At 44.1% G+C, this 26,631-nt stretch overlaps 1 protein-coding gene across 4 annotated transcripts in view; it reads right to left on the reverse strand.

Annotated features, from left to right (window-relative positions):
* Positions 1–26,390, reverse strand: part of cebpg (CCAAT enhancer binding protein gamma) — a 99,340-nt gene extending 72,950 nt beyond the window's left edge. Inside the window, exon 1 of one of the 4 annotated variants that reach the window (XM_063067271.1) lies at positions 26,362–26,390. The gene's annotated coding sequence lies outside the window, so the exon portion shown is untranslated. Of the gene's footprint in view, positions 1–26,300 lie in introns of all 4 variants that reach the window. The other 3 variants (XM_063067270.1, XM_063067269.1, XM_063067272.1) reach the window with 3 other exon arrangements.
* Between the last annotated feature and the right edge of the window lie 241 nt (positions 26,391–26,631).

A 26,631-nucleotide genomic window follows, 5' to 3' on the forward strand; every position in this document is an offset into this window, starting at 1 on the left:
GGCTCCACCACCTGGTGAGGAGGGTGGCTAGACACCCTGCAGGATGAAAAACAAGACCTGTCAAAGGGCGGATGAACCCTCTCGTAGGGTCAACGGCCATCTAGCAAACACGTGCCATGAAGCGCAGAAAGGGCATCCCTTGCATCGAAGCTTGGTCTGTCCATTCACTGCAACAGAACTTCCCCCAGCCGTCTTGGACCCCACCATGCCACTGAATCCGGGAAGGGATGTCGAGAGGGTGGGTCTGGAACTGTGCAACCCCCATTCACCGAAAGTCTATTCACGCACACGCTGTTCCTTTCTGAGGAGTGGGGTACCACCCCACTAACTGACTGAAAGGAAAGATCATCATCCTATGGGATGGACAGAGACAGAGACACGTGCACAGGCAGTAATCCCGAGATTACTACCTTTGAGGTCCTGCTTCTCAACTTCCTTCCTAACTCCCTGGCGTCTGTTTTCAGGACCTCCTCCCTTTTCCTACCTATATCATTGCTACCAATATGAACCACGATTTCAGGCTGTTCTCCTTCCCACTTCAAAATATCGTGGACGCAATCAGAAACATCCCCGACCCTGGCACCTGGGAGGCAAACTACCATCGCATTTCTTTCCTGCGTCCACAGAATCGCCTGTCTGACCCCCTAACTATAGAGTCCCCTATCACTGCTGCCATCCTCTTCCTTTCCCTCCCCTTCTGAGCCACAGGGCCAGACTCTGTGTCAGAGGCGCGACCACTGTTGCTTCCCCCAGGTAGGCCATCTCCCCCAGCAGTACTCAAACTGGAGTACTTATTGTTAAGGGGGACAGCCACAGGGGTGCTCTCTAGATTCTGCCTCTTGCCCTTCTCTCTCCTGTTACCCACTTATCTATCTCCCCAGGAGTGACTACCTGCCTATAGCTCCTCTCCTTCACCTCCTCACCTCCCTGACCAGATGAAGGTCGCCAAGCTGCATCTCCAGTTCCCTAACGCGGTCCCTAAGGAGCTGCAGCTCAATGCACCTGGTGCAGATGTGGCCGTCCGGGAGGCTAGGAGTCTCCAGGACCTTCCACATCTGACACCGAGCACAGAACACCGGCCTCACACACATACTTTCTGTCTGTATTCTACACAGATAACCTACCTCGCTTCGACCCTTTATCACCGAAGCCCCATTGAGCCAAAGCCTTCCAGCTCTGTCTCCCTCTACTCCGACGCCCGCGCCTCTGATGCCCACTCTGTAAAGCTTCTTTTTAAACTCTTCCCACTGTTCTCACTGGCCAACCTCCACGCACTTGCGCAGTCGTGCCCCGTTCAAACCGCTGAAGAATAGAGGGGCATCCTTTTAGAACGGAGATGATGAGGAATTTCTTTAGCTACAGAGTGGTGAATCTGGGGAATTTCTTGCCACAGGAAGCTGTGAAGGTCAAGACTTTATGTATATTTAAGCAAGAGGTTGGTAAATCCTTGATTGGTCAGCATGAAGGGATACAGGGAAAAAGCAGGAGATTGGGGCTAAGAGGAGAAATGGATCAGCCATGATGAAATGGCGGGGCACATGCGATGGGCTGATTGGCCTAATTGTGCTCCTATACCTTATGGTCTTATGAAAAGTACATTTTGTGTTATAATTTATGCAGATTGTATTTGTCTATTATTGTGACCTAGATGAAGATCAGACCACATTTTAAAGTATTTAATGCAGAAAGCCAGGTAATTGCAAATGGTTCAAAAACTTTTTCTTGCAACTACAAGTAGAGATTCACATGTACCTCCTCCAACCTACCCTCTGTTGGGCATCCTTTGGCAAGACTATGGAGAGCCTGGATAACAACTTCACAGGCAACCTGCACTCTGTCAACAATGAACATCTTGAGCTTCCGGCTGCATGTCACTTCAATTTCCTTTTCCACTCCCATACCAACCTGCCTGTCCTCAGTCTGCTCCACTCTCGGGGTGAAGTCAAAAACAACTAGAAAAACACCTTATACCACCAGGTAATCCATATTTCAGTGTCCCTTTCTCAATCCCAGATTCTTGCTCCCTTTCCCCATTCCTCCCCACCCATACCATTACCTAGATTTGTTACCCTCCCACCTGCCATTCACCAACAGGTCCATCTATATGGATTTCTTCCCCCTTAACTGCCTTTTCCCTCTCTTCCCCCATCTGATTATATCTGCCCATCTTTCATCCATCATCTGGTTCCATATCAACTTCTACATGCTATCTCCCATTCCCCTCCAAACTAGCTCCATCTGCTCAATATCTTTCCCTGCATCTATTTCCACCTTGGAAGTTTGAGAAGATTTGGCATGTCATCTAGAACTGTGACAAACTTCTACAGGTGTGTACTGGAGAGCATACTGACTGACTGAATCATGGCCTGGTATGGAAACACCAATGCCTTTAAACGGAAAAGCCTACAAATAGTGCTGGCTGGTAGCATAGGGGTGAGAGGTCCCGAGTTCGAATCCAGCCGGATCCCTTGCACGCTCTCCATCCGTGCCTGGGTTGAGTGTCGAGCTAACAACTTGACCTCATAAAAAAACAAACAAACAAAGCTGGAGAGGGATGGGCCTCCGCCAGGTTTCAGATGCCCAAGACTCGCCGTACGATGAGCATACCAAAAAAGATCGATGCAAAGCTTGTCATGATGGCGCCCCGACGACTCCACCAGGAGTTAGGGGCGTATATACACACACACACACACACACACACACGCACGCACGCACGCACAAGCTTAGTCCGTCATGGGAAAGCTCTCCTTGTATATCAGCACATATACATGGAGCGCTATCGCAAGAAAGGGCATCCACCATCAAGAACGCTCACCGTCCAGGCCATGCTCTCACTAATGCCATCAGGAAGGAGATACAGGAGCCTCAAATTTATTTTCAACTATCACCAATCAGCCTGTCTCAAAATTCCACCAACCTCCCCCCCCCCCAACCTGGATCCATTCTGCCCATTACCCATCTCACCTACCAACCACTGTCTCTCAATACCTAAAAGACCCTTCTTTTGGAATGCAGGCTGGGAACTGAGAAATTCTGGAGTGGGATCTTGCAGCACTCTTTTTTAAAAAACTTGTCCAGAGGTTAGATTGCAAGTGTGTGTGGGTGCTATGTAGTTCTGTTTGGATTAATCTGAGAACTGAGTGCCTTCAATATCCTTCTCTCAATACCAGCAATTTTCTCTTTATATGCTCAGTCTTAAAAGTCTCAGCCCCCACTACTGATCATCCCTTTACCTGCACAGACAGAGCTTAACACACTGAGTTACTCCAGATTCAACACTAATAGACCCGAGCTCCAAATATTTCAAGCAAACTACAAATCAATTATGCTGCTTTTATGTTCTTTAAATGTCAAACATACAAATAACAAACCCTGACACACTTTATTCAGTAACAGTGCTTCCTTTCAGAACATAAACACAGTTGTTCAGGAGACTGACCAGTCTGATTACCTTTCTGGCTATGGAATTCACAGCCTCACCTTTAAAACATCACTGACAAAAACAGCACTTCCTCCAGGCTGTTCTCAAGAATTATGAGCATAATTTCTGAGGTGGGGTCTGAACCCACATCATTCTCCAGCATAACACAAACAATTCCACACCTCAAGAGGAGTGCTGCCGGCTCTACCTGTGTCATCATCATGGGAACTAATCAAAAATGGGGATTACAAAAATATGACCTACCTGCTGGTGGACTGACAAATGAAGCCTAGTTTCGACAGAAGATATAGCTGTGCAAAAGCCACTACCAGAACACCAATCACTTCCTCATCCAGTACCCAGGAATGATGCAATCTTCAGCAAATGCTTTCATCGGCATGCATCAAGGATAGTGAAAGCACTCAGTTCCCAGATAAATCCAAACAGAACTATGTAGCACCCACACACCCTTGCAATCTAACCTCCAGACAAGTTTTAAAAAAGTGCTGCAAGATCCCACTCCAGAATTTCTCAGTTCCCAGCCTTCATTCCAAAAGAAGGGTCATTTAGATATTTCTTTTAGACATTGTAAACATTCTTAAGCTCTCCTTGCTTCAATCTGAGGTTCCCACCTGCTTTAAGGAGATCACTATCATCCCTGTACATAAGAAAAACAAGGTACTGTGCCTAAATGACCACTGCTTGGTGGCTCTGATATCCATCGTCATGAAGTGCTTTAAGAGGTTGGTCACAGCATGCATTAAGTCCAGCCTCCCAGACAGTATCAACCCACTGCAATTCACCTATTGCGGAAACAGTCCTATAACAGATGCCATCTCCTTGGTTCTACACTCATCTCTAGGGTATCTGGACAGTAAAGACACCCATGTTAGACTATTGTTTATTGATTACAGCTCTGCCTTCAATACTATAATTCCAAGCAAACTCATCTCCAAACTCGTAGACCTGAGATTCAACACCTCCCTCGGTAACTGGATCCTCGACTTCCTGACCAACAGACTGCAATCAGCAAGGATAGGCAGCAACCCCTCTGCCACAAAATACCGGTGCCCAACAAGGTTGTGTCCTCAGTCCCTTCCTTACTTCCCGTACACCCACAACTGTGTAGCCAGATTCTACTCTAACTCCATCAGCAGGCTTGCTGGTGATACCAGTGTAGAGGGATGATAAGTCAGAGTACAGATAGGAGATAGCAAACCTATTGAAATTATGTCATGACAAGAACAATATGGCAAATGCAAGGAGACAGTACAGAGAGTACTGGGAAGGGAGATCTTGGGATCCAAGTTCATACTTTCTTGAAAGTGGCTACACAGGTCAATAAGGTGGTTAAGAAGGCTTATGGAAGGCTTGCTTTTTTTGGTAAAGCCATTGAGTTCAAAAGTCAGGAGGTTATGATGCAACTTTATAAAACACTGGTAAGGTCACATCTGATGAACTGCATACAATTCTGGTTGCCACACTATAAGGAGGATGTTGAGGCTTTGGAGAGGGTGCAGAAGAGGTTTACCAGGATACTGCCTGGTTTAGAGGGCATGTGCTGTCAAAAGAAGCTGGATAAACTTGGGTTGTTTTCTCTGGAGTGTTGGAGGCTGAGGGGCAATCTGATAGAAGTTTACAAGATTATATGAGAGGCGCAGATAGAGTGGTCAGAGAATATCTGTTTCCCAGGGTTGAAATGTCTAATACCAGAAGGTATGCATTGAAGGTGAAAAGAGGTAGGTTCAAGGGGGATGTGAGGGGCAAGTTTTTTTTTTGTGGATGCCTGGACTACAATGTCTGGTATGGTGGTGGAGGCAAATACATTAGAGGCTTTTAAGAGACGCCAGAGGGATATGGACATGGTGTAAGTAGGAGGGATTAATAGTTGACTATTGGTTCAAAGGTTCAAAGATGCAATTTAATGTCAGAGAAATGTATACAATACACATGATGAAATGCCTTTTCTTCGCAACCATCTACAAAAACAGAGGAGTGTTGATTTGCTTTTTCAGCACAACACTGTGGACTCAATGGGCTGCTCCTGTGCGGCACTCTTCTATGTCCAATAACCTTTCCCTTAATGTCAGCTAAACAAAAGAAATGGTCATTGACCTCAGGAAGATAGCAAGAGGTGATGCACATGCTCCTGTTTACATCACCAGTGCAGAGATCAAGATGTTGGAGGGCTTCAAGTTCCCAGGAGTGAACATTACCAATAGCCTGTTCTGATCCAACTACATTGATGCCATGGTCAAAATAACCCTCACTAGCATTTCAACTTCTTTAAGAGGCTGAAGAAATCTGGCATAAGACCACAAGATATAGGAGCAGAATTAGGCCATTTGGCCCATCAGGTCTGCTCCACCATTTCATCATGGCTGATCCAATTTTCCTCAGCCCAATCTCCTGCCTTCTCCTTGTATCCCTTCATGCCTGACCAATCAAGAATCTAATCAATTTCTGCCTTAAATATACATAAAGACGTGGCCACCATGGCTGCCTGTGGCAAAGAATTCTAAACAATCACCAATCTCTGGCTAAAGAAATTCCTCGTCATCTCTGTTCCAAAAGGACGCTCCTCTACTCTGAAGCTGTGAACTCTACTCTTAAGACTCTCCCATCACTGGAAACATCCTTGCCACATCCACTATCAAAGCCTTTCACCACTCAATAAGTTTCAATGAGGTCACCCCTCATTCTCCTGAATTCCAGTGAATACAGGCCCAGAGCCATCAAATGCTCTTCCTATGACAAGCTATTCAATGCTGGAATCATTTTTGTGAACCTCCTTTGCACCCTCTCCAGCTTCAGTACATCCTTTCTAAGAAAAGGGGCCCAAAGCTCCTCCCAATACTACAAGTGAGGCCTCACCACTGCTTTAAAAAGTTTCAATATTACATCCTTGCTTTTATATTATTGTCCTCTTGAAATAAAAGCTAACATTGCATTTACCTTCCTCACCACAGATTCAACCTGCAAATTATCCTTTAGGGAATCATGCGCAAAGACTCCCAAGTCCACTTGCATCTCAGTTTTTTGTATTTTCTGTCCTTTTAGAAAATAGTCAACCTTTTCATTTCTTCTACCAAAGTGCAAGACCATACACTTCCTGACACTGTATTCCATCTGTCATTACTTTGCTCATTCTCATAGTCCATCTAAGTCCTTCTGTAGCCTCTCTACTTCCTCAAAATTACCTGCCCCTCAACCTATCTTCATATTATCTGCAAACTTTGGAACAAAGTCATTAATTTCATCATCCAAATTACTGACATACAATGTAAAAAGAATCTGTCCCAACACAGACCCCTATGGAACACTACTAGTCACCGGCAACCAACCCCAAAAAGCTCCCTTCATTCCCAGTCTTTACCTCCTGCTAATCAACCATTGCTTTATCCATGCTAGAATATTTCCTATATTACTATGGGCTTGTAGCTTGTGTGGTACCTTGTCAAGGGCCTTCTGAAAAATCGAAGTACATCACATCAACTAATTCTATTTTATCTATCCTGCTTGCTATTTCTTCGAAGAATTCCAACAGATTTGTCAGGCAAGATTTTCCCTTGAGGAAACCATTCTGACTGCAGCCTATTTTGTCATGTGCCTCCAATTACCCTGACACCTCACCCTTAATAATCAACTCCAACATCTTCTCAAGCACCGAGGTCAGACTAAATGGCCGAGAGTTTCCTTGCTTCTTGAAGAGTGGACTGACATTTGCAATTTTCCAGTTTTCCAGAAAGATCATTAATAATACCTCCACAATCTCTTCAGCCACCACCTTCACAACTCTGGGTGTATACCAAATGGTCAGGGTGACTTATCTACCTTCACACTTTTCAGTTTCCCAAGAACTTTCTCACCAGTTGTGATAACTTCTCACATTTCTTGAGACCTAGAACTTCCGGGGGACTTCCGGTAGCGCTCATGGAGTGAAGTCGCGTTCTTGACTCGCTCCATTACCTCTGAGTTTTTTTTCTATGATCAGCTATACTTTAATCAACCATTAAGGTATCAACTCTTACAATACTTTGAATTAAATTGAACTCTCCAATAACTGGATGCTTCTTAGATCTGCTATGTCTAAGAACGGGAAAAACGGCAAGGATGGCAAACCTCCGGTTAAACCGAAAGGCATGGATTTTCCTCCGACTGAATCACCGGTGACTTTGAAAGCTATATCGGAGTTAATTCAGACACCTAGAACTTCCACCATACTGCCCGTGTCTTCCATAGTGAAGACTGAATCAAAATACTTATTCAGTTCGACTGCCATTTCATTGAACTCCATTATTACCTCTCTAGTGTTCATCATGGGTCAGTATTGGGACTGCTGCTTTTCACATTGTTTGTCAATGATTTGGATAGTAGAATTGATGGGTATGTGGCAAAATTTGCAGATTATATGAAGATAGGCGGAGGGGTAGGTAGTGCTGAGGAAGTAATGCGATTGCAACAGAACTTGGACAAATTGGAAGAATGGGCAAAAAAATGGCCGATGGAATATAGTGCTGGAAAGTGTACGATAATGTATTTGGTAAAAGAAACTTATTATCTAAATGGGGAGAAGATTCAAACATCAGAGGTGCAGAGGGACTTAGGAGTCCTTGTGTAAGACTCTCAGAAGGTTAATTTACAGGTTGAGTCTGTGGTAAAGGAGGCAAATGCAATGTTGGCATTTATTTCAAGGGAAATAGCATATAAAAGCAATGAGATAATGCTGAGCCTTTATAAGACACTAGTCAGACCGTACTTGGATTCTGGGCCCCTTGTCTCAGAAAGGAATTGGAGAGAGTCCAGAGGAGGTTCACAAGGATGATTCTGGGAATGAAGGCTTTAACATATGAGGAACATCTGGCAGCTTTGGACATATTCACTGGAGTTTAGAAGAATGTGAGGGGGATCTTATTGAAACCTACCAAATGTTGAAAGAACTAGATCGGGTGGATGTGAAGAGGATGCTTCTTACAGTTGGAGTATCCAGAACTGAAGGGCACAGCCTCAAAATTGAGGGGAGACCCTTGAGAACAGAGGTAAGGAAAAAGGTTTTTTTAGCTAGAGTAGTGAATCTGTGAAATGTTCTGCCACAGACCATGGGTATATTTAAGACGGAAGATGATAATTTCCTGATCGGTCAGGGCATCAAAGGATTGGCGAAAAGGCAGGTGTATGGGGTTGAGTGGGATCCAGGATCAGCCACGATGGAATGGAAGAACAGACTCAATAAATGGCCTAATTCTGCACCTATGTCTTATGGTCTTATTTATGTATCTGAAGAAACTTTTGGTATCCTCTTTAATACTACCAGCTAGCTTACTTTTGTTTATCACCTTTACCATCTTAATGACTTTTTTAGTTGCCTTCTGTTGGTATCTACAAGCTTCCGAATCCTCTAATTTCCCACTATTTCTGCTCTATTATATGCCTTTTATTTGGCTTTGACTTCCCTTGTTAGCCATGGTTGTGTCATCTTGCCTTTAGAATACTTCTTCCTCTTTGGGATATATATATATATATATATATATATCTCCTGTGCCTGCTGAAATGTGCCCAGAAATTCCAACTATTGCTGCTCTGCCATCATCCCTGTTCGTATTCTCTTCCAATGAATTCTGGCCAATTCCTCTCTCATGCCTCTGCAATTCCCTTTATTCCACTGTAATACTGATGCATCTCACTTCAGCTACATCTTCGCAAACTTCAGGGTGAATTCTATCATATTATGATCACTGACTCCAGTTCATTGCACAACACCCAATCCAGAATATCTGATCCCCTGATGAGCTCAACCACGAGCTACTCTAAAAAGCAATCTTGCAGGCATTCTACAAAGTCTCCCTCTTGGAATCCAGCACCAAGATAGATTTTCCTCATCTACCCCCATACTGAAATCCTTCATGAGTATTGTAACATTGCCTTTTTGGTATGCATATGATCTCCACATCCTCTACCACCATCTGGGGATCTGTATACAACTCCCAACAGAGTCTTTTTCCCCTTGCAGTTCCTTAGCTCCACCTACAATGATTCAATACATCCCGACCCAACGTCAGCTCTTCCTAATGATTTAATTTCATTTTTTACCAACAGAGCCACCCCGCCACTCTGCCTGTCTTTTCGAATCGTGTATCCTTGGACATTAAGCTCCCAGCTATAGCCTTCTTTCAGCCATGATTCAGTGATGCCTACATCATACTTGCTAATCTGCATCAACGCTGCAAGTTCATCTTTCTTATTCCATATACTCTGCACATTCAAACATAACACCTTCAGTCCTGCATTCACCCTTTACAATTTTGTCCACCTTATATGTTGCCACTCATCCCGTTGTCTGCAATTTTGTCCTATCATTAGCCTCTCCTTGGTAGGAGTCTCACTGCACATTGCCTCTGTTTGAAAACCAACTACCTCATCTTCAGCACTATCACTCCAGTTCCTATCCCTCTGCCAAATCTGTTTAAACTCAGCCAAACAACTCTAGGCAACATTCCCACAAGGATATTGGTCCCCCTCAGATGTAACCTGGTCCTTTTGTACAGTTCATACCTTCCCCAGAAGAGATCCCAGTGATCCACAAATCTGAATCCCTGCCCTGTGCCAGTTCACCTCGCACATCATCCTAACTGACACATGGCACACACAGAGATTACTACCATGAAGGTCCTGTTTCTCAGCTTTCTAACTAGCTCTCTAAAATCTCTCTTTAAGACTTCCTGACCTTGTCTACCTATGTCATTGGTGCCAATTTGTACCAAGACCTATGGCTGCTCACCCTCACCCTTGAGAATGCTAGGAACCTGATCTGAGACAACCCTGATCCTCGCACCAGGGAGCCAACATACTATCCAAATGTCTCTATTGTGTGCATAAAACCTCACCTCTGTTCCTCTGATGAAGGAATCTCCAACCAACAATGCAGTCCTCTTCACCTCTCTACTCTTGTGCCACAGCACCAGGCTCAGTTCCAGAGACCTGGTCACTATTGCTCCACCCAGTAGGTCTACCACATACAGGTCTAACCTAGCAGCATCTACCCCACCTGGTAGTAACTTGTTCAACACTTGTACCAACCTCCAAATGAAGAGGTTCTCCCTCAGATTTCCCATGAATATTTCACCTTTCACCCTTAACTTATGGCCTCTAGTTCTAGTCTTACACAATCTGAGGGGGAAAGCTGCTTGCATTTACTTTATCTATACCCCCATCATTATTTTGTATACCACTACAGGACGATCCCCCATTCTCCTATGTTCCAGGGAATAACCTCCTAGCTTATTCAACTGTTCTCTGTAACTCAGGTCCTTAAACTCGACAAAATCCTTGTAAATTTTCACTGAACTCTTTCGATCTTATTAATATCTTTCCAGTAGGTCAGTGACCAGAACTGCACACAATACTCCAAATTTACCAGGAGCAGCATAGCCCAATTGTGGTGATTGAATATTTCAAATGATTGAGGGGATTGGACTATAAACATATATATTGATGTGATTGTACTTTTATTAATATTCTATATGTGAATGTATATGCGAGGACTGGGCCTCAGAGCCACAGGTTCACCCACTGGGAGTCGAGCATGGATGAGGTCTGCGACTCAAAGCCACAGGTTCACCCAGTGGGTGTCGGGCACGGGTGGGAACTGCGACTCAAAGCCACAGGTTCATCCAGTGAGAGTCGGGCACGGGTGGGAACTGCGACTCAAAGCCACAGGTTCACCCAGTGGGAGTCAGGCAGGGGTAGGGACTGCGACTCAAAGCCACAGGTTCACCCAGTGGGAGTCAGGCACGGGGGAGGTCTGCCACTCAAAGCCACAGGTTCACCCAGTGGGAGTCAGGCACGGGAGAGGTCTGCCACTCAAAGCCACAGGTTCACCCAGTGGGAGTCAGGCACGGGTAGGGACTGCGACTCAAAGCCACAGGTTCACCCAGTGGGAGTCAGGCACGGGTGGGAACTGCGACTCAAAGCCACAGGTTCACCCAGTGGGAGTCAGGCACGGGGGAGGTCTGCCACTCAAAGCCACAGGTTCACCCAGTGGGAGTCAGGCACGGGTAGGGACTGCGACTCAAAGCCACAGGTTCACCCAGTGGGAGTCAGGCACGGGTAGGGACTGCGACTCAAAGCCACAGGTTCACCCAGTGGGTGTCGGGCACGGGTGGGAACTGCGACTCAAAGCCACAGGTTCACCCAGTGGGAGTCAGGCAGGGGTAGGGACTGCGACTCAAAGCCACAGGTTCACCTAGCAGGCATCAGGGGCCAATTGACAGATGATACTGGTGGGCTGGAGGAGGGGGTGTAAACTTGTATACATGTACATTCTGTGTCACTGTATTTTTACTAATATTCTATACAGGTTTGTTGACTTGTACGTGCGAGGATTGGGCATCGTGCCACAGCATCACGGGGGGGGGGAGAAATCAGCCTTGGGACTCTTACCACGTGATTATGATCTTGTGCGTGCTTACTGTGTGTGATGGCTGGTAATGTGTATTTGCCTCTTGACCCCGTAGTAACACTGTTTCGTTTAGCTGTATTCATGTATGGTTAAATGACAATTAAAATTTAATTGATTTGAAATTTGGCCTCACCATTTTATACAACTTGAACATAACACACAAATTTAATTTCCTGACTTATGAAGGCCAATATGCTAAAAGCTCACTTTACAACCCTATCTACCTGTGATGCCAGTTTCAAAGAATTTGGGATGTGTTCCCAGAATCCTTTGTTCTACTGCACGCCTCAGTGCCTCAGTGCCTGACTATTCACTCCGTGCCTTGTGCTGGTATGTCCCACCAAAATGCAACACCTCACACTTGCCCACATTAAATTCTATCAGCCATTTTTCATCCCATGTCCCCACTGGTTCAGATCATGCTGCAAGTCTACTCAAGTCTTACCCTGGTTTGTCCTACCAAAGTGCAACACCTGCAGTGTCTAAAATAAGGGAGATAGGTTTAAGCTAAGGATCAAGGCGTTTAGAAGGAATCGGAAAAAGAATATTTTCCCCAGAACTGGTGGAACTTGGAATGCACTGGCTGAGAGAATGTGGAGGGACAGTACACTCACATTTAAGACAGGCCAGGGTATAACAGGCTATGGACTAAGTATTGATCAAAAGGTATTTTTGCAGATAATACTTATTGATTGGAAACAGCAGGCTGGGCTGAAAAGAAAGTCTCTGCACTGGGTGACTGTAGAAAATATTACTTTTTCTTTCTCTTTCTACAGCGGCCTGGCCTACTGAACGTTTCCAGCAGTTTTTATTATTTAATTTTAAGTTATTCAAGTCTCTAGAGCAGAACTGGAAACCAGAATTGGCTCAAGAGCAAGAACACTTCAAACAAGGTTAGCACTAAATGCTGAAAACAAGTAAATGTTTGAGCACAGGAATTGTGGCACTTTTGCTCAAGATGCACAGAGAAACCATACAGGAGCATCGAGTAATTCTGAAAGCTCATGGTATAGTTGGGTCCATGGCTCTATTCAAATACAATGCAAGTTCTGTTTATCCAAGGCTCTTTATCTAGGAATGTACTTCCTTGCTTGGACATGATTGCTGGGATTAAAAAAAGACTACCCTCAAGGCAGTAGAATGATTCATAAAAGGTTGTGAGGGGGCTGATTCTTTATATGGAGAGAGCAGCACAAAGATTAAGTAGAGAAATGTTCACATTGCATCATTCTGGTCACCTCATTATAGGAGGCTTTAGAGAGGGTGTAGAGATTAATCAAGATGCTGCCTAGATTAGAGAGTGTGTCTTATAAAGATAGGTTGAGAGAGCTAGGGCTTTTCTCTTTCAAGCAAAGGAGAATGAGAGGTGACTTGGACATCCAGAGACCTTCCCAGGGCGGAAGTGGCTGATTTGATGGGGCATAACATTAAGGTGATTGGAGGAAAGTATAGTGGGTGGGGAGGAGAAGTCTTTTTTATTTTAGAGATACAGTGTGAAATAGGCCCATCTGACCCGACAAGCCTCACCACCCAGCAACCCCCAATTTAATCTTAGCCTAATCAAGGGACGATTTACAATGACCAATTAATCTACTAACCAGTATGTCCTTGGACTGGGAGGAAACCAGAGCACCTGGAGGAAACCTACGCTTCTAGGGGGAGGATATACGAACTCCTTACAGAGGACACCAGAACTCCGAACTTCCACACCCCATGCTGTAATAGCATTGTGCTAACTACTACACTACAGTGGCAACCAATGTCAGAGGCAGTTTTTTTTAAACAGAGTGTTGGGCACGTGGAATGCACTGCCATAGGTGGCACATACATTAGGGGAAATTAAGAGACTCTTAGATAGGCACTTAGACGAAAGAAAAATGGAGAGCTATGTAGGAGGGAAGAGTTATATTAATCTTAGGAGTAATTAAGAGGTTGGCACAACATCATTGGCAGAAGCGCTTGTAATGTGCTATACTGTTCTACTTCCCGGAGAACTTGGTATCTATGTCAACACCATCATGCCCTCAGTACTAATCAACAAGCTTCAAGACCTGGGCTCTACAACTAGATCCTTGACTTCTTCACTGGGAGGCCACAATCAGCGCATATCATTAACAACATCTCCTTGCTAACATTCAACACAGGTGCACCCACTGTTCTCCTGTCTCATGACTGTTCGGCCAGGCACAACTCAAACGCCATCTATAAATTTGCCGATGACACCACTGTTGTTGGCAGACTCTCAGATGGCAATGAGGAGCCATACAGAAGCGAGATGATCAGCTGATCGAGTGTTGCTGCAACAACGACGTCAGCAAGACCAAGGAATTTGTGAAATTCAGGAAGGAGAAATCGTCCTCAGCACTGGACAGGACAAACAGCTTTAAATTGCTGGGTGTCAACATCAAGAGGATTTATCCTGGGCTCTACACAATTCATGCAATCAGAAAGAAAGCACACCAACAGCTCTATTTCATTAGCAGTTTGAGACTCTAGCAACTTCTGTAGATGTGTAATGGTCACATCCCTGGCTGGTGCGGAGGCTCCAATGCACAGGATCACGAGAAGCTGTAGACCCAGCCAGCTCCATCACAGGCACCATCAAGGGCATCTTCAAAAGGCAATGCCTCATCCAACATTAAGGACCCTCTCGATCCAAGACATGACCCCTTCTCATTACTACCACCAGGAAGGTGGTTCTGAACCCTAAAAATCCATACTCAATGTCAGATTTTTTAACAGTCCATGAACCCATGTACACGACCTCTTGTGCACTGTATTTTTTCAATTGTAACTTATAGTCATTTTTGATGTTTTACACTGTATTGCTGCCACAAAACAACAAATTTCATGACATGTCAGTGATAATACACCCAATTCTGATTCTGGGCACTCAAAATCTTTGGAATTCTCTTCCCACCAGGGCTGTGGATGCTACATCAGAGGATGAGGGTGCAAACCTGCTGTGATCTGTCTGAATTACAGATCCCCCATGAAGGTCTACACAGCCTACGCCTACAGCTGATATTATGGTTGGAGGATACGCCATGTACTGACTACCACCTAGAATCACAAGGTCACACAGTAGAGAAATGGACCCTCTCGGCCCCCATGTCCATGCTAACTATGATGCTCCTCTGCACTAATCCTATTTGCCCTCATTAACAGAATCATTGAAATTCTATCCCTCTGCTCATATTGTGTATTACCTCTACTGTCAATCACTCACTCACTTGCTGTCTGAGTGATGTTTGACACAATGATGAGAATCTAACTTTTAAAACTCTAGAGCACAACACTAATGCAAAAGTATATTTTTTATTCTGAATTCTACATCTTATCTCAAACTAATTTTATAAGCAAGACGTAAAGAGACATATAAAGAGCCACAGGTGGGGAATAATACAACTTATAATTTGTGTTGTTCCTTTTCGCACCTTGTGGCTCATCAGGCGGCATTTTTTGCCATTTCCATAGCATTTGACTGTTTTTTTTAAATGAGGCCAAGTTGCTAGCACAACGCTCAACCTAGCATGGATGAAAAGGGTGCAAGGAGGCAGCCAGATTCAAACTCTGGCCCATTCGTCGTGAAATCCAGTGCTGATGCCACTACACCACTGGCCGTTTTTTTTTAAATCGTAATTTAAGTTACTAATAATATTAATATTAACAATACACTGTAGTGTATGGTGTTTATATCTTGGACTTCCAACAGCAAGTCCTGGCCTCCTGAACCATGCTAAACTGTCATATTAAACAAATGCATTTCTCTACTCCATTTAACATGGAAAATGTCACAAGATGGCTGAATGATCAAAATTCTGAGCAGATGTCAATGGAGGAATTAAGAGGAATTAGAAGCTTGATCAGATACACTTTAACAAGTTTTTCCACGGACAGGGTTGAGAGGCATAGAATTCTCCAACTTGGGGTCTTGGCGGGTAAAGGCAGAGTCACCAATGACAGAAACAAAGGGAATGGCACACACAGGCAGCCAGCATACTTCTCACAGGTAAGAAGCCATCATCATTTCTGCCTTCCCAACAGCACCGTGGCAATACCTTAACTACATGAATGGCCACAGTTTACAATGGCAGCTCATCCAGCTCTGAGGGCAAGAAATGGTGTCTTTGTCAGAAATACTCACACTCTGGAATATGAATAAACAAACACCAGCAGGAAGAGCTGCGTACAGGAGTGAGATAGATCATCTACTTATGTGGTGTTTCAGCAATGACTTTCCACTCAATCTCAACAAGACCAATTGTGAACTTTAGGAATGAGGAGTCAAGAGAACATAAACCAATCCTCATCGAGGGTTAGCAGTCTCAAGTTCCTGTGTGTCAACATCACTGAAGACCTATCCTGGACCAGACTTATTGCTGCAATTGCAATAAAAGGCACGACAGTGGCTATTTCATCAGGAGTTCTAGATTTGGCATGTCACCCAAGGTTCACACAAAATTTCTTCAGACATACATACCACAGAGAGCATTCTAACTGTCTGGTATGGAAGGGTCACTGCACAGAATTGGAAAAAGTTGCAGAAAGTTGTAGACTCAGCCAGCTCCACAATAGGATCTAGTCTCCCAGTATCTAGGACCCCTTCAAAAGATGAAACCTCAAAAAGGCAGCATCCACCATTTAGGACCCCCATCACCCAGGACCTGCCCTCTGCTGACTGCTACCATCAGCAGGAGGTACAGGAGCTGGAAGACACACTCTTAACATTTCAGAAACAGCTGCTTCTGTTCGATCAGATTTCTAAATGGACAAAGAACCCGGTACTTTTTGCACTACTTATTTCTTTAATATATATAATGAGCCAGGACTCCACATTTGGGCCACTGGTACCATCTGGGGGAATAATTCTTACAAGTGATTTTTGGCAAGGTATACACCCCTAGTGCTAGAAAATACGTGATAGCATTGCAGTGGTGGTAGCTTTCTGTGAGGGGGACTGGGAGTTGCACCTCCATGCTGCTTTGCCTGTAAGATGAATTATGGCAGGTACTTGTCCCCTTACTTTGCTCAGATGATGAACCTCCCAGAGGAGAATCCTTCTGTGTATGAGGCCAATTCTCAGTGCAGCTGTCAAGTAACAACTCCTTTGGGCAGATCCCTCTGGACCAGGCTATTGAAGCCACAGTGCACAAAGACGCACAGACTCCTGGAGGCACATCGTGGTTCAGCCTGAACGCTAGAGCTATCAAGCATTACTGCATAACAGCTGAGCACCGCAGTGCATTCCTGGGACAGTTAAGGGAGCTGGTGCAAGGCAACAAGTCAGAGCTTTGTCATGCGGAGCTACAGCGGCCAAGAACCTAGAAAGATGAGGAAGCGGTTTCAGCAGTGGTTAGCCTCATGCATGAATGGGTCAACCCATTTGCAGAGAAGCGGGATCTCATTAGCATCTCTACAGCAAAGGCAGCCCCCAAGGACATTGCCTCCGACCTGATGAAGGCATATGAGATTGGTGAGCAATGCTATGCAACCTTCAAGGATGAGAGACTAGAGGAAGACCCACCAGCAAAGAAATTCCATGACCCAATGAAAACCAACAAGCTGAAAACATTCAGTGATATGTGTAAGAAGAGAGAAGTGATATCAAGTGGAAGGGCAATCATCTTGAAAGCAGACAGGTCTTTGTTTGGACGCATCACAGTGATGGCACAAGGGCACAGTCTACGTATGGAGGATATCCTTTCTCATCCCCTTGGACCATTGCCCTGGGCTCTGTCCACACCAGAAGGATTGCTGAGAAAGACAAATAAAGCTACTTTAACCACAACCTTGCAGAAAAGTGTAGCAGTAGAAGAGCAACTCCCAGGAAACTCTGCTACAGTGGTTGATGGAATGAACTTGGTCCAAAGAGTGAAAGGTGATCAAGTTACTTTCAGAGATGTTGCCACAAATATTCTGGGTATGGCTCTGAGGGAAGGCAGTCAGAGTAGCAGAAGAGATGTTGTGTTCGACACTTACAAGGAGAACTCTATCAAGAACAGTGAAAGATCTCTACTGGGTGAAGACACTGGTCATGAGTTGCAAGGTATCACAGGCACACAGATGGTGAGGCAGTGGAAGAGCTTCCTGACCAAAGTCAGTAACAAAAATAGTCTCATTAGCTTCATAGTCCATGAATGGAGGAAGGCGGAGTACAGAGCAAGGCTACAGGAGAAGATTCTGTACGCAACTGCGAATGACAAATGTTACAGAATCACATCTCAAGACAGTGAGGAGGTGTCAGCTCTTCAGTGTCAACAAGAAGAAGCAGATGGCCACCTACTTCTCCATGCTGCCCATGCCACAAGAGAGGGATACCAATCTGTAGTGATCTGCTCAGAAGATACAGATGTCTTTATCATGTCTTTAGCATTTTGTGACAAGTTTGAGGCCCCATTGTTCCAGAAGTGTGGCACCAGAACCCGTACAAGGCTTGTAGACATCAGGAAGATTGCTGCCACTGCTCTCATTAGGTTGCATGCATATACAGGATGTGACACGGTAAGCGATTTTGCAGCCAAAGGAAGACAAGTGCCCTAAAACTTCTCACCAGCAACAGGGAAACTCAGGACACATTCTTAAGAGTTGGGTCAGGAATGGGACCTCTCCCCAGAACTGATGGACAAACTGGTGGTGTTTACGTGTCTCCTGTATGCCCCAAAAGCATCAGTCACCAAGGTCAATGAGCTCAGGTATCACCTTTTCTGTGCCAAAAAGTGTGAAATCAAAAGTCATCAACTCCCACCATGGAAGGACTGCTTAACAGAACATGCACAGTGAGCCAACTACCAGGCTGGTATATGGAGATGTTATTTGGAGAAGGACCCACAAGTGCCAAGCCCCGTTGGCAGAGGATGGAAGATGGAGAGAGAAGAGGAAGCTGAACAGTTGGTGTGCACTGGATGGAAGGTCAGCCAGCACCCGATACCGCCCTAGATCTCCTGGCTGTAAATGTCCAAAAAAATGTTCACTCCCAAGATGTATGTGTATTGCAAATGGCCTCAGGTGTACTGACATGTGGAGACTGGCAGACTGAGAACCAGGCATCCACCTCAGAGAGCATGGAAAGTTCAGATGAAGATGTGGAAGACGTGGAAGACTTGGAAAATTATTATGATTATTAATAGGTTTTGAAAGTATGGAAAGCAGTCTTTGATTCAATATATTCATTTGACAACCAAATGGGGCCTAAGTTATGGCCATGTGGAACCCCACATTTGAATTATTGTACTGTAATTTTATATGCTATGACAAAAGCTTAAGATTGTTTTGATTTGATACAACAATATGAAAAATATCATGACATTGATAAAACTCCAGAAATCTCTCCAAATGAGGTTTTTTACCTTTTGGGGGTGGGGTAACATTTTCTGCTGTACTGATGTATATATGGAATATATGGAAAACATACAAAAAGTGATTACTTATTTGAAGTAATAAAGCTACCACTGGTGCAATGCTATCACGTATTTTCTAACTCTAGAGATGTATACCTTGCCAAAAATCACTATGACCATTATTCCCCTCGGATGGTACCAACCAACACTAGTGGCTCACGGACTAATTGTAATTTATAGCTTTTATTACTGTGTATTGCAAGTACTGCTGCTGCAAAACAACAAATTTTACAATATATGCCTGTGATTATATGTCTGAGCATTCTGATTCTGAGAAGGCACAATGGACGTCAAGTGATGAAGAAAAAAAGACGAAGCATTTGACAGGTTTTGATCACCGATAATAGTAGAATCCTGTGAGAAAAATAGGGAATGAAGAAACGCACTTGTAAAGCAAATCAGGACATAAAATATCATTGGTAGATGAAATGCAGGTGAATCCCAAGATATCCTATATGAAGAGGAAGAGAGTAACCAGGAAAACAGTAGCAGGCTTAGCAACTCCAAGGGGGAATCAGTGCATGGGGCCAGAGGACGTGGATAATATCCTGAATGAATACTTCTCACCTATATTCACTGCAGAGGACGAGATATGGGAAGAATTTAGAGCAAGGGACATGATGTTCTAGCTAGAGCATGATAGCATCAGGAAAGAGGAGGTGTTCAATAACTAGATGTATTCCCTAGAGCTAAATGAGATGCATGTTAACATGCTATGGGGGGGCATGACAACTGCTACAATAAAGTACTGGATGACCGGAGGACAGTGAATGTTGATCCTTTATTCAGTAAGGGCAGCAGGCATAAACTATAGACCAGCGAGTCTAACATTAGTGGCAGGGAAACAACAGGGGAAATGATTTATCTTCACTCGTAAAAGTAGAGCTTGATCAGGGATAGAGAACAGGATGTTTTTCACAGAAATCCTTCCCAATAAATTTGATAGAACTTTTTAAGGAGGTAATTAAACATATTAACAAGGGGGAGTGTATTACATGAGGTCTGCATGGATTTTAGTAAGGTCTTTGATTAGGTCACACATGGTGGACTGATCCAGAAGGTTAGAGCCCAAAGCCATTGATCTAAAGCACATCTTAGAAGGAAAGGTTGAGCAAGCTTGTGAGCAAAGGATGATGAGAACTGACTTGACAGAGGTATACAAGATGATAAGAAGCATTCATATAGAACCAGCACCTTTATTACCAGGGCAGAAATGGCTGATGTGAGAGGCTCTAATTTTAAGGTGATTGGAGGAAATTACACGGGGTTGCCAGAGATCATTTGTTTTTTAAAAAACACAGAATGCTGGCTGCTGAGACATGCTTCCAGAGTCAGTAGTTGAGATTAGGGACATTTAACTCTTAGAAAAGTACATGGAGGAAAGTAAAATGGGGGTGGGGGGGAGGGGCTATGCAGGAAGGAAGGATTAAATTGACCTTGGAGTAGATTAAGAGATTTGCACAACATTGTGAGCCGAACGGCCTGTAAAATGTTCCAAACCTAACTTAGTAATAGCAGGAAGAGGATGGTGGAGAGTGTTGCTTTTTAGATTTTAATTCTGTGACCAATCGTGTACAGCAAGATTGGTGCTGATAATAATTGATATCAGTAATAAGATTAATAACTTGATACAAATGCATAAAGCATGGTAAGTAAATTCACATCAGGTGGTGTAGGTGTGAGGAAGGTTGTTTAAGGCAACAATATGATATAGATCAGCTGAAAAGCTGGGCAGAACAATGACACAAGAAATAGAAGCAGGAGGACATCTGGCCTGTTGAGCCTGCTCCACTATTCAATAAGATCATGGCTGATTTGGCCATGGATTCATCTCCATCTATCTGCCTTTCCCCCCATAACCCTTAATTCCCCTACTATGCAAAAATCTTGTCTTAAATATATTTACTGAGGTAGCCTCCTCTGCTTCATTGGGCAAAGAATTCCACAGATTCACCACTCTCTAGGAAAAGCAGTTCCTCCTCATCTCTATTCTAAAATCTACTTCCAGAATCTTGAAGCTATGTCCTCTAATTCTAGTCTCACCTACCAGTGGAAACAACTTTCCTGCCTCTATCTTATCTATCCCTTTCATAATTTTAAATGTTTTTATAAGATCTCCTCTCATTCTTCTGAACTCCAGCAAGTACAGTCCCTGGCAACTCAATCTCTCCTCATAATCTAACCCCCTAAACTCTAGAATTAACCTGGTGAACCTCCTCTGCACCATCTCCAAAGGCAGTACAGTATACAGTACACAGAGAGGCTCCAATGAATTTAAACTAGATACAAGGGGGGAGGGGAACCAGAGTGTAGGAACAGATGTAGGGGAGAAGGAAGAAAAAGAAAATAGTAAAGTTGTTTGCACCGTTAGTGATAAACGTAGAGTAAGAGGTGGAAAATTTCTTAAATGCATTTATTTTAATGCTAGGAGCATTATAAGAAAGGTGGATGAGCTTAAAGCATGGATTGATACCTGGAAATATGATGTGGTAGCTATTAGTGAAACATGGTTGCAGGAGGGGTGTGATTGGCAACTAAATATTCCTGGATTTAATTGCTTCAGGTGTGATAGAATTGGAGGGACAAGAGGGAGAGGTGTTGCATTGCTTGTCAGAGAAAATACTACAGCGGTGCTCTGGCAGGATAGGTTAGAGGGCTTGTCTAGGGAGGCTATTTGGGTGGAACTGAGGAATGGGAAAGGTGCAGTAACACTTATGGAGGTGTATTATAGACCTCCAGATGGGGAGCAAGAATTGGAGGAGCAAATTTGTAAAGAGAGAGCAGATATTTGTAGTAAGCACAAGGTTGTGATTGTGGGAGATAATTTTCCACGCATAGACTGGGAAGTCCATACTGTAAAAGGGCTGGATGGTTTGGAGTTTGTAAAATGTGTGCAGGATAAGTTTTTGCAGCAATACATAGAGGTACCAACGAGAGAAGGGGCAGTGTTGGATCTCCTGTAAGGAAATGAGATAGGTCAGGTGACGGAGGTTTGTGTTGGGGAGCACTTCGGGTCCAGTGATCACAATGCCATTAGTTTCAATATAATTATGGAGGATAGGACTGGACCCAGGGCTGAGATTTTTGATTGGAGAAAGGCTAACTTTGAGGAGATGCGAAAGGATTGAGAAGGAGTGGATTGGGACAATTTGTTTTATGGGAAAGAATGTAATACAGAAATGGAGGTCATTTAAAGGTGAAATTTTGAGGGTACAGAATTTTTACGTTCCTGTTGGGTGAAAAGAAAGGTTAAAAGTCTGAGAGAGCCATGGTTTTCAAGGGATATTGGAAACTTGGTTCGGAAAAAGAGAGATATCTGCAATAAATATAGGCAGCATGAAGTAAATGAGGTGTTTGAGGAATATAAAGAATGTAAAAAGAATATTAAGGAAGAAATTAGAAAAGCTAAAAGAAGATATGAGGTTGCTTTGGCAAGAAAGGTGAAAATAAATCCCAAGGGTTTCTACAGTTATATTAATAACAAAAAGATAGTGAGAGATAAAATTGGTCCCTTAGAGAATCAGAGTGGACAGCTATGTGTGGAGCCAAAAGAGATGGGGGAGATTCTGAACAATTTCTTTTCTTTGGTATTCACTAAGGAGAAGGATATTGAATTGTGTAAGATAAGGGAAACAGGTAGGGAAGTTATGGAAACTATGATGATTAAAGAAGAGGAAGTACTGGAGCTTTTAAGGAATATAAAAGTGGATAAGTCTCCTGGTCCTGACAGGATATTTCCTAAGACCTTGAGGGAAGTTAGTGTGGAAATGACAGAAATATTTCAAATGTCATTAGAAACGGGGATGGTGCCGGAGGGCTGGCGTATTGCTCATGTTGTTCCATTGTTTAAAAAGGGTTCCAAGAGTAAACCTAGCGACTATCGGCCTGTGAGTTTGACATCAATGGTGGGTAAATTGATGGAAAGTATTCTTAGAGATGGTATATATAATTATCTGGATAGACAGTGTCTGATTAGGAACAGTCAACATGGATTTGTGCGTGGAAGATCATGTTTGACAAATCTCATTGAATTTTTTGAAGAGGTTACTAGGAAAGTTGACAAGGGTAAAGCGGTGGATGTTGTCTATATGGACTTCAGTAAGGCCTTTGACAAGGTTCCACACGGAAGGTTAGTTAGGAAGGTTCAATAGTTAGGTATTAATGTTGAAGTTGTAAAATGGATTCAGCAGTGGCTGGATGGGAGATGCCAGAGAGTAGTGGTGGATAACTGTTTGTCAGATTGGAGGCCGGCGACTAGTGGTGTGCCTCAGGGATCTGTACTGGGTCCAATGTTGTTTGTCATGTATACTAATGATCTGGATGACGGAGTGGTAAATTGGATTAATAAGTATGCAGATGATACTAAGATAGGTGGAGTTGTGGATAATGAAATAGGTTTTCAAAGCTTGCAGAGAGATTTAGGCCAGTTAGAAGAGTGGGCTGAATGATGGCAGATGGAGTTTAATGCTGATAAATGTGGGGTGCTACATTTTGGTAGGACTAATCAAAATAGGACATACATGGTAAATGGTAGGGCATTGAAGAATGCAGTAGAACAGAGGGATCTAGGAATAATGGTGCATAGTTCCCTGAAGGTGGAATCTCATGTGGATAGGGTGGTGAAGAAAGCTTTTGGTATGCTGGCCTTTATTAATCAGAGCATTGAGTATAGGAGTTGGGATGTAATTTTGAAATTATATAAGGCATTGGTGAGGCCAAATTTGGAGTATTGTGTACAGTTTTGGTCACCAAGTTATAGGAAAGATGTCAACAAAACAGAGTACAGAGAAGATTTACTAGAATGTTACCTGGGTTTCATCACCTGAGTTACAGAGAAAGGCTGAACAAGTTGGGTCTTTATTCTTTGGAACGTAGAAGGTTGAGGGGGTATTTGATAGAGGTATTTAAAATTATGAGGGGGATAGATAGAGTTGACATGGATAGGCTTTTTCCATTGGGAGTGGGGGAGATTCAAACAAGAGGACATAAGTTGAGAGTTAAAGGGCAAAAGTTTAGGGGTAACATGAGGGGGAACTTCTTTACTCAGAGAGTGGTAGCTGTGTGGAACGAGCTTCCAGCAGAAGTGGTTGAGGCAGGTTCGATGTTGTCGTTTGAAGTTAAATTGGACAGCAAATGGACAGGAAAGGAATGGAGGGTTATGGGCTGAGTGCTGGTTGGTGGGACTAGGTGAGAGTAAAGAGTTCAGCATGGACTAGAAGGGTCAAGATGGCCTGTTTCCGTGCTGTAATTGTTATATGGTTATAGTATATCCTTCAAGTAAGGAGATCAGAACTGCATGCACTACTCCGGATGCGGTCAACAGTACCCTGTACAATTACAGCATAACCTCCTTGCTCTTAAATCCAATCGCTCTAGCAACAAAGGCCCACATCCCATTTGCCTTCTTGATAGTCTGCTGCACCTGTAAACCAACCTTTTGTGATTCACGCACAAGCACTCCCAAGTCCCTCTGTACAGCAGCATGCTGCAATTTTTTATCATTTAAATAATAATCTCTTTCATTTTTTAGGTTGAGTGAACCCGGCCGTTTCTCCTTGGAGCAACAGAGGATGAGAGGTGACCTGATAGAGGTGTACAAGATAATGAGAGGCATTGATCATGTGGCTAGTCAGAGGCTTTTTCCCAGGGCTGAAATGGCTAGCACGAGAGGGCATAGTTTTAAGATGCTTGGAAGTAGGTACAGAGGAGATGTCAGCGGTAAGTTTTTTTACGCAGAGAGTGGTGAGTGCGTGGAATGGGCTGCCAGAGGCGGCAGTGGAGGTGGAAACGATAGGGTCTTTTAAGAGACTCCTGGATGGCTACACGGAGCTTAGAAAAATAGAGGGCTACGGGTAAAGCCTAGCTAGTTCTAAGGTAGGAACATGTTCAGCACAGCTTTGTGGGCCGAATGGCCTGTATTGTGCTGTATGTTTTCTCTGTTTCTATGTTTCTTCCAAAGTGGATGACCTTGCATTTACCAACATTGTACCCTATTGGCCAGACCCTTGCCCAAATGGAACTTAATCCTGAGAAATATGAGACATGGCATTTTGGGTGGGCAACAAAGGTAAGATAGGATCTGCTTAAGCGTGCTCAGTGCTGGGGAGGGCTTTACCTCTGATGGAGCATAAAACTCTATTGGGATGGATGGTAAATCTTTTGCCCACAATGGAGGTGTCAAAGAGGGCAGTTTTCTGTTGAGAGGGAAGGGATTTAAATATGTTTTTCCCATAGCGGTTGGAGTCTGGAATTGCTGTCAGAGGAAATAGTAGAATCAGATACAGTACTATCATTGGATTTAAGAGACATTAAGATACACTGATGTAGAAGAAAATAGTGGAAAATGAGAATAGGTGCAGGTAAGTACACGGGCGTTGTGAACGTGGAGGGCTGAAGGATCGGTTTCTGTGTTTATATCACAATGTGACCGCATTGTTATTTGTTCAGAGGTACTAACAATCCGGCGGCTAACTTCGGGGTATCCAGACAAAGGTAACTCCTGGGTGGGTAGGTGGATAGAGAAGCGGGTGGACAGGTGGGGTGGGAGAAGGGGTCGGACTACGCAGGGGAGGTGAAACTGTGGGTGTGCAGAGTAGTCCCGCCAGCACCTAAACCCCTCTCCCTACAGCCCACACCCCCCGATCCAGCGTTAGACTCCACTCTCCGGACAGGTGAGCGGGCCGCTGGCGTCTGGCGTCAGTCCACGGCTGCCTGTCCCAAACAGCACGGGAAAACCTGTAGATGCCGGAATCTCGGCCCGAGACTGTTTATTCATTTCCACAGAAACTGAGTCTCCAGCGTTATGTGTGTGTTGCCTTTCTTCCCTTAACTCCAGGCACATAATCCTTCTCCCGGATTTGAAACCACTTTCGCAGCGGCTCTCGTTAAAACGGGCCACTGAGAATAGGCCTACGCCGGGCCCAGTCACCGCGCTCTCTCCAACACATCAAGCCCAGCGTCACTCTCTCGCCCAAATCGCTCCCTTCTCCCCCAGGCCCCTACCAGGCTGTCTCCCACCTACCTGCCACTAGGCCTCGGCTTCCCTCGGGTTTTATTTTTGTTTTTTAAACCTCAGCCCTTACCTCGACGGATTGAAAGACCACAAGCACCGCCTCTCTAGCAAAAGTGACCAATCACATCTAGCTATTTGTTGTATGACGTAATCTTCAACATGATTGCCAACCAGGTTAGCTAATGAATTTTCGCGATTGCAGAATCGCCCACCCATTCCCAATGATTGACGAGTAAATAGACGAATCACTAACGTAATTAGGGAAGGTTATTCACCAATTGACGACATGTCTCCCGACAGGCCGGACTTATTTCTAATTGACACTGTAGATATCCAATCA

The sequence above is a fragment of the Mobula hypostoma genome, chromosome 14, assembly GCF_963921235.1.
Source record: "Mobula hypostoma chromosome 14, sMobHyp1.1, whole genome shotgun sequence".
NCBI lineage: Eukaryota > Metazoa > Chordata > Chondrichthyes > Myliobatiformes > Myliobatidae > Mobula > Mobula hypostoma.